We start from the raw sequence: 8,289 nt of genomic DNA on the forward strand, positions 1-8,289 counted from the left end.
CCTCCCGTGTTTTAAGGACTCGTGTGCTGAGCACAACAGCAAACCACTGCCCTTGGTCCAGTGCCCGCCCGAAGCCACCCACCTCTGCACTGAGTCTGGGAGCTCCCAGGGTGCCCAGACGCAGCTCTGCCCAAGGTGGGGACCACATTTCACACAAAGGGCCTGATATTTACCAGCAGCTACAGGATGTTTATCTGTGAGTCAAAATTCCCCAGAGTTCAGTTCTGTGGGCCGAACAGCCCAGCCCTTCTGGGGAACTCACACGCAGTGTCTCATTACTTCTGCCCACTCACTGCCACCTCACTTATCAACTCTGAGTTTTGAAAATTTCCTGTCTACTTTTCTCTCTTTGTCTTAAAAGGAACGTGGAGAGATTAGTGGTGAAAAGGAGGCCACCCGCAGGGGGAGGAGGGGCACCGAACAAGCAGGAGGGGAGGGTTGGCCTGCTCCCTGCCACTCGTGTTGCACACAGACAGACACACAGACACACGCACGCACCCAGAGCCTTGTGGGGCCCGGGGGACAGGACTCCTGGCCGGCTACCCTGGACACCGCTTCACTCCGGGGAGCAAGAGATTCCGGCCCCTGGCACTTCCCACCTGCTCCGTGTTCCCTGTCACTCTTCTCTGTTTAGATCGATGGCTAGCCTTCCCGAGAAGCTAAATGGGTCAAAATGGCTTGAGTGTGTTCCTTTCTGATAATAATACCATTAGTCTGATGTGTTTACAAAGCCCTTTCACCTACACATTTTCCCGTTGAAGCCTCACCACGGCCCTGGGAAACAGGTTTTATTATTATCCTCTACTTACGGATGAGGAAATCTGAGTGTCGCTGGTCAAGCAAATTACCATGTGGTGACATTGAACTCAGTCTGAATGCAAGTCCCAGGACTGTGCTGCCTAACACCTGCTGCCAGTGTGAGCTGCCCTGTCCACAGACCCCTGGGTCAGGACAGTCACGTCAGGCTGGCGTCTGCGCATCAGTGACCACTGAGCGGACTGAGGCGGCACCTGGCCTGCGGCAGCCTGTCTGTGAGCTGCCTAACGGCTCATGACGATGCCTTTGGCAAAGAACACTGCCAAAGGGGCGATGTCAATGCACAAAGTCATTTGGACTAGCTCTTTCTGGCGTTTGGATTGAGGAGATGGCTTGTTGATAAGGAGAGGAAAACAGAGCGGCCACATCTGGGAAGAGAGGCAGAGGGAGATCACGGAGGGAGACGGCACCGACCACGAGAGACAAAAGGAACGGCCAGTTCCCGCAGCAGCCTCGACCCCCGACCGGCTTTCTGGCTCCAGTTTTACATACGTGATAAATCCTCTTTTTCCAAGTTGGCCTCCATGTTTCTCTGCTCCTTGAAACCAAGGAAGCCTTTCTGCTTTGCACCCTGCTCTGACTGTGGTGGACTTACCCCAAGGCAGTGGCCCCGTCAGGTGCTCAAAAGGAGGAGAGGCGGGGCAAGCAGGTGTCTCAAACCCCACGCGGGAGGTGGCTGGTCTTACCTCCAGATTCTCTGCTGCTCCCCTCGCCCCTCTGTCAAGCCCAGGGTCCAGCCAAGCCAACCGAGTCAGTCCACTGCCTTCTCTCCGGCTCAGCTGGCGAGGCAGACAGCATACACAACACCCCTGAACCCAGAAGAGTCTGGTTCCTTGAAGATCAGCTCTACAAGGGCCACCATTTCTGAACCAGAGAAAGCACTCTGTGATACGGTCAATGCGCAGCTTTGACTTACAAACCCCGGATTGTGTTCCAGGGGCAATGAAAGGGGCAGGTTCTTTCCAGTAAGAAAATACTTTGAAATCGCACTGCAGAGGACGTATGATCGCCTCAGGACGTCTGCCTCGTAAACATGTCCCTGTGACTAGACGATGTGACATGCGGGCAAAGGGCACTGCCTGGAGGAATCCTCGATCTTAAAGAAAGACTTCCCTTGGGAGGAAGCGCCTCCCCGTGCAGACCTTGCGGAAGGCGCTGCTGACGGCACACCACCAAGACCGGGTTCGTGCCCTTGTCTTTTTTTCTCTTCGTGTTTTCTTTTTCTATTTTTCCTTCAGCCACACTTTTAAAAAAGTTAATCCACGTCATTTTTATTGTGCTCAGACTTTGGGGTGGAGCCACTCCCTGAACACTTCTCACCTGTTTTAACGTGGAGTCTAGGCTGCCGGACCCCCAGGTGTTCAAATCAAGGCGTTTCAAAAGGCAGCTGGCCCTGCCACGCTGAGCACCAAAATCTAAACAAATGTGATTCAGCTTGAATTACAGCTTAAGCGCATCGCACGGATGTTGGTAGCAGATAAAGGCAGCAGGAGGAAAAACACCTGAAACACTTCAGAGTGAGACGCTCAGCAGCCTCTCAGAACAGTCACGTCGGCAGAAGCAGCGCCTTTGTGGCAGCGTGACGTGGACTGTGAGAGGGCCAGGCCCTTTCTTCCGGATTCCACATCCTGGGCAAGCAGCGTTCCTCCCCAGGCTCGCAAGGTGGCTGCTGGGCTTCCGGTGCATTCCTTGCCATCCAAGGCAAGAAGGAGGAAAGGGGCTGATCTGTCCCTTTAAAGATGTTCTTCCGGAAAGCCTGCCCAGTATCGTCCGCTGATTGGCCAGAACGGGGCCACGTGCCCAATCATTCCAGCAAGGGGGTCTGGGTAAACACGGTTTTGTTTCCTGCCTTTTTTATGACAGCTGCAAGGAAAAAGGCTTTTGCTAATCCAGCCCCCAGTGATGCCACAGACAGAACAGCAGGGGAAGGGAAGTGCCCCGACGTCACCCACTGAGACGGGAAGCTCCCAGCTCGTCCCCTCCAAGGTCAGTGTCCCGTTCGAGGCAGGGCAGCGTGGAGAAAGCTCTTCGCTTAGTGCCCAGCCTTCTATCTGAACCCGTGTTTATGCCCAGACAGAGCATATGCCTTCAGACAAAGACTCTCCGGGGCAGAAGGCACTACCTGAGCTGGAGATGGGCTGACTGGGGACGGCTTTGCACACCTCTGCCTGGCTGAATGCTGCCTGATCCTTTAAGCCTCAGTAAGGACAGATGTTCCCCACAGGCCTGCCCTGGTTTCTTATACTAGATCAAATGCCTTTGCTAAATGCTTCCAGGTAACCTTGAAGTTCTCTCTCACAAGATCCCTTTCTCTCATTTGTCAGCCTTGCTTGGTGTCTGCTTTTCCCACTAGACGTGGGAGTTCGACGAGGACGAAGTCCGTGTCCGCCGTGTTCACCGCTGTTTCCCGAGCACCCGGCACTTCGGCAAAGAGCAGGTGCTCAGCGAGTCTTTGCTGCATGGACCTAAGCTGAAAGGCTCTCCTGCTAAGATGCCATGCTCCTTCATTCGCTGTCACAGTTATAATTATACAGGTTTTGTGTGATTGTTTGTAGAAAGTTTGTTTTTCCCACTTACCTGTTGGCCCTGTGAGAGCAGGGGTAAGTCAGTGTGAGTCGCTGACACAGCCCCGCACCCTCGGAGTTGCCGGGTGTGCGGGTGTGGGCTTGTCCACAAGCACTTGTGGAATGAGTGATTAGTGAAGACGCATAACCTCTCTGGCCCCCGGCGTCCTGGTCAGCGACGATAACCCCGTACGTTACCGTGGTGATTAAACACCTGGCACGTGTGGAACTCGAAGACAACCGTTCCTCTCCTCTGCTGGGGGTGCTGGCCTCAGCCCTGGTGCGCCCCGTTTTGGGCAGCCTGCGGGAACATCCCATTCTTAAACTGCTCCGTGAGTCAGGGCTATCTCCAGGGCGATGGTTTTCCACCCTACCAGACCCAGTACTCTTTTCTTACAACGACTGTTTTGTAACCTGTCCTTTGTGGTCATGGAATTAAATTCTCATATAATAAAACATACCTACTCATAATTTCAGGGAAAAAAAATGACGCTATCTAGGGTGACCGACTGTCCTGATTTGCCCAAGACAGGGGTTTTCTGGGACACGGGATTTTCAGCCCTAAGCCTTGATTATCACATGTAGGAAAGATGAAAGGTGAGTAATTAAGAATAAAGTTACATGCATTCGAAGACTTTGCTTGGACCACGTTATATCAGAAGACACACTGCAGTCGTCAGTTGCACTTACTTACAACGAATGCGTTAAGAAACAAAAGAACGCATTTTATGTGCCTCCGTTGGCTTAGAAATGCTGGATCTGAAGTCTATGGAAAGGAATGTCAAATCTACTATGTTACGTATTTGCACATGACAGCTACAAAGGCAGACTAACACAGATGTCATTCTGGTGACTCACATGTCATAAGCAGCAAGCTTTGCAGTAGGTTTTGTGGTCTTCTGAAACGGTGAACATTTCTTGATAAAATTCCAAATAAAACAGAATATGACCTTCCCTCCCTTTCGTTGGTAATTGCATTCCCAACTGCTTCTCCCACACCAGCCAGTTCTCCAGCACCACCTGGATACCTGCAACTCAGTGCAATTCTGACACCACCTGAAGTTAGCACAGACCTGCAGGGTCAGGGCTCAGCCCCACAGCCCTGCCCCCGCCCCACGTGAGGTGCCACCTGCCAGTAGTGGGGCCTGAGGTTACCCACACTTCCGTCCAACTTGGCTGCAAACCAGAGGTTCTCAGGATGCCCTCCTGGGGTTACATCACCTGCTAGAACAGTTCACAGAACTCAGGGAAACTGGTTTACTTCATAATAAAGGAAGTGATGAAGGAAGTAGACGAACAGGCAGATGAAGAGATACACGGGGCGAGCTACGTGGGAATGGGTGTGGTGTTTCCACGCCCCCTCTGGGCCGCCCCCCACTCTACACGGCACCCCCACATGTTTACCAGCGCAGAAGCTCTCCAACTCCCACACTTTGGGGATTTTTATGGCGGCTTCACCACATGCGCATGGTCAATCACAAACTCAATCCCCAGCCCCTCTCGCCTTTGCAGAGGATGGAGGATGTGAGTGAAGTTTCCAAGATTCTAATATGGCTTGACCTTTCTGGTGACCAGCCCATCCTGAAGCAACACGGGAGTCCACCACGAGGCACCTCATTAGAACAAAAGCCACATCTACCACCCAGAAAATCCCAACTGTTTAAGGAACTCTGTGCCAGGAACTGGGAGCCGGAACCAACACACATGGTTTCTGTTATTTCATAGCTTCGTATGTGTATACAAATGGAATTAGGTCTTAGGTCATAAACAGATTTTTCACCTGCTTGGACTTTGATTGGTGGGACGCTCGAGAATCACACATGATGAGGGACCATTCTCTGTTGTGTGGGCCCTCTTTCTTACTGAAGCATCTCACTTACTTCCTTACTTAAGACCTGACCACATCAAATCCACCCCCAAGCAGCTGAGCCCAAGAGGAGCAGTAAATGACTGCTCGTTTTCAGGCTGAATACCCAGGAGCATGACGCCTTCCATTCCTCCCAGGGACCTGCGCAATTAATTTACAGAGAAGTGAAACAGGCATAGAAGTAGAGCCAAGGTTAAGAAGTTGGTACTCAGTCCGTGGTAGTGCAAACAAATGTGAAAAGGCTGCCAGGAAAGTGCAGAGGCCAGAGGTGCCCATCGGGAGGCCCAGCCAGATCCCTGAGCCCGCCTGGCAGCCAGCAGCTGTGCAAGCCTCGTTTGTCTGCTGCTGACCTTGACAAAGGCCCTGGAGAACTGAAATTTAGGAACAAATACATACCGGGCACTTTCTATATGTGAATCCAAAAAATGGAAATTAAATAACCATTTCTGGCTGCTTTCACGCCTTCAGTCCTGGATTTACCCCGAGGAGCTTGGAGGGCCCTGTTCTTTCACGATGATAGGGTCTCGATCTTTGCAGACTTTGGACCACAAAAAGGCTACATCTCAGAGGGAAAAGTCCAACCAAACAGGCTGAGGATGCCTTAATCCTCTCCAACTGGTTTTGTTTGTTTGTTTGTTTTGTTTTTTCCCTTAAGGACTGAGATATAGGTAATATCACTGTGGGAAAAGGCACTAGAAAGAGCTAGAAGTTTGGAGTCAGGTGGACACATATTTGAAACCCACCCACCAACGATTGCTAACTAAAACCTTAGACGATGTCTATAGCCTGTCCGTGCCCACTTTCCCTCTGTTAGCATGGAGTTAATAATCCTTCTGCTACAGAGCTCAAACAAGGACTAAGTAAAATCGCAATGTACATAAAATGCTCGGCGTACCTCTCAGGGGCTGCATGCCAAGGATTTATTTCCTCACCATCCAGTGGGAGGGTGACGATTACCTCTAAGTGGGGGCACGTGGTGAAGGAAAGCTTCCGACAGCTCGGGTTCCCGGAGGACATAGAAAAGCGAAGACAAGGGGGAGGATGCAGAGGTGACTAACACAGGAAGAGGTCACAGCTGAGTTATCAAGGAAGCTAAAATTACCTTGGTTCCCAGTCAGTAACCGGAGGCCCCAGCACAGCTTAGTGACTCCACTTGGGTTTTATATTCAGAAAAGCTGGCTTCCTGTCCCAGCTCTGCTGCTTGCCCGTGAGCTGGGCAAGCCACGTCCCTTCTCAGTTCTCACAGGTCAAGCGCAGTCAACAATACCTGGCTTTCAGGGCTGCTGTGAAAGTGCACTGGGATGCAGGATGGAGGGTTCCTGGCTCCCAGCGAGACTCACACGCGCAGGAGCTCTTCTTCACCAGCGGAGAGCAGCTGACGCTGCATCTGACCATGCAGGACTGGCAAGCCTGAACCACGGCCACCTGGCAGCATTTCAGCCGGCAGAGGTTAGATTATGCTGTAGTTACGGGCAACGCTGCATTTCCCGTGACTGAAATTGGAAGATTTCTTTCATAGGCACCCTACGCTCGACCACTGTTGGGTGGAGGCTCTATTCACACCATCGTCCTCCTCACTCCAGGCCCCAGGCCAATGGAGCAGCCACCAGCAGGAGCACTGCTGGCTGCCAGGACAGGGAAACAGACGGTGAAGCATCCTGACTTTCAAAGCTCCCACTCACTTCGTTGGCCAAAGCAAGTCGCGTGGCGACACCTTCCCGCGGGGGGGAACGTACAGCCCACCACGTGCCGGCAGGGAAAGAGAACAAGAGGGCTTGTGAGCCGAGCAGCCCCAGTGCTGCCGTGGTGAGGGAGCAGAGACTCCAGAGAGACCCAGTTACCTCTTTTCCCGAAGAAAGACTTGCCACAAGTCAGCTTGTTGAGAGCTGGCACGTTACCAAAATATGTTTTTCTTCTCCTGATGAAAATAAACTATTAGCAAATAGTCTTGCCCAGTCATTAAGCTTCTTGCAAAATTTTCAGTCGCTCTGCTGAGTTTATCCGCCCTCAGTTAACTTCTTCGGTCTCCTTCATTACAGGCAAGAAGACTGCCTTCTCTCCGCCAGTGGCTCTCTTCTCTCCCGTGTAATAAACACGTACTTCCTTTATACTCTTCCTAATCACCTTTTGAAACTCTGAATTTCTGATGGCACCAAAAACATGGAACACTTTGTCAGAATCCGTAAGTTTGAAATGGCCAATGCTCGACGGCGCCTTTCCCACTAAGAGTTCACTCTCTTTCCCTGTGACCCAGAAGCGCAGGAAAACATTGCCTCTCTTCCAGTTTTTCCCAGGAAACGCCTGCAAATTTCTTCACAGGGAGCCTGTAGGGCTCCTCTGTAGGGAGGCCCCCTAAAACTCAGGGGCGTGTCAGTCCCCCACCGCTGCACCGCAGACTGCCCCAGTGCTTATGGCATCAGAGACCGACAGACGACGCCTGCTTCTCATCATGTCTGTGGGCCCGAATTCCCAGAGCAGCTCAGCTGGCAGTCTGGGCTCGAGCCTCTCACAAGGCCACCGTCACGATGTCAGCCGAGGCTGCAGCGCCCTGAAGGCCTGACGGAGGGTCTGGTCCTGGGACAGCACCAAAGACCCAGTTCTGAGTTACCTCCAAGACTCGCTCACACGGCTGCAAAGTTGTGCTGGCTGTTGGCAGGAGGCCTCCGCTCCTCCCTACGCACGGCCCCTCCACGAGGCTCCCCCATGTGAGTGACCCAAGGGAGGCAATCACAGAGGCTGCAGTGCTTTTCATGAGTGAAGCTGAAAGTCACACGCCGTCCCTTCCGCGGTGTCCTACGGGCCCGCAGGGCAGCAGAGGGGGCCTTACCCACGCGTCTGCCAGCAGGAGGCAAGCATCGCTGGAGGCTGCCTTGGAGGCTGGCTGCCACAGGAAGCAGGCAAGAATTCGCTCAGTTCCCTTGAAGTCCACTCCAAATACAAAAATAAAATTGCAAGATAAGTGCTATGAAAGCAAGGATTGTTTTTCCTGTTTCTTATGCTTACTCTTCAGAGAGAGAATCTCTAACATGAGAGACTCTCAGT

The 8,289-nt window shown here is 52.3% G+C and overlaps 1 long non-coding RNA gene across 1 annotated transcript; it reads left to right on the forward strand.

The window, feature by feature from the left end:
* Positions 1–2,567: 2,567 nt before the first annotated feature.
* Positions 2,568–3,756, forward strand: LOC140698549 (uncharacterized). Its single transcript, XR_012076369.1, has 3 exons — positions 2,568–2,802; positions 2,890–3,017; positions 3,141–3,756. It is a non-coding gene; the product is annotated as an uncharacterized lncRNA (long non-coding RNA).
* Positions 3,757–8,289: the final 4,533 nt, after the last annotated feature.

The sequence above is a fragment of the Vicugna pacos genome, chromosome 9, assembly GCF_048564905.1.
Source record: "Vicugna pacos chromosome 9, VicPac4, whole genome shotgun sequence".
NCBI classification, from domain to species: domain Eukaryota; kingdom Metazoa; phylum Chordata; class Mammalia; order Artiodactyla; family Camelidae; genus Vicugna; species Vicugna pacos.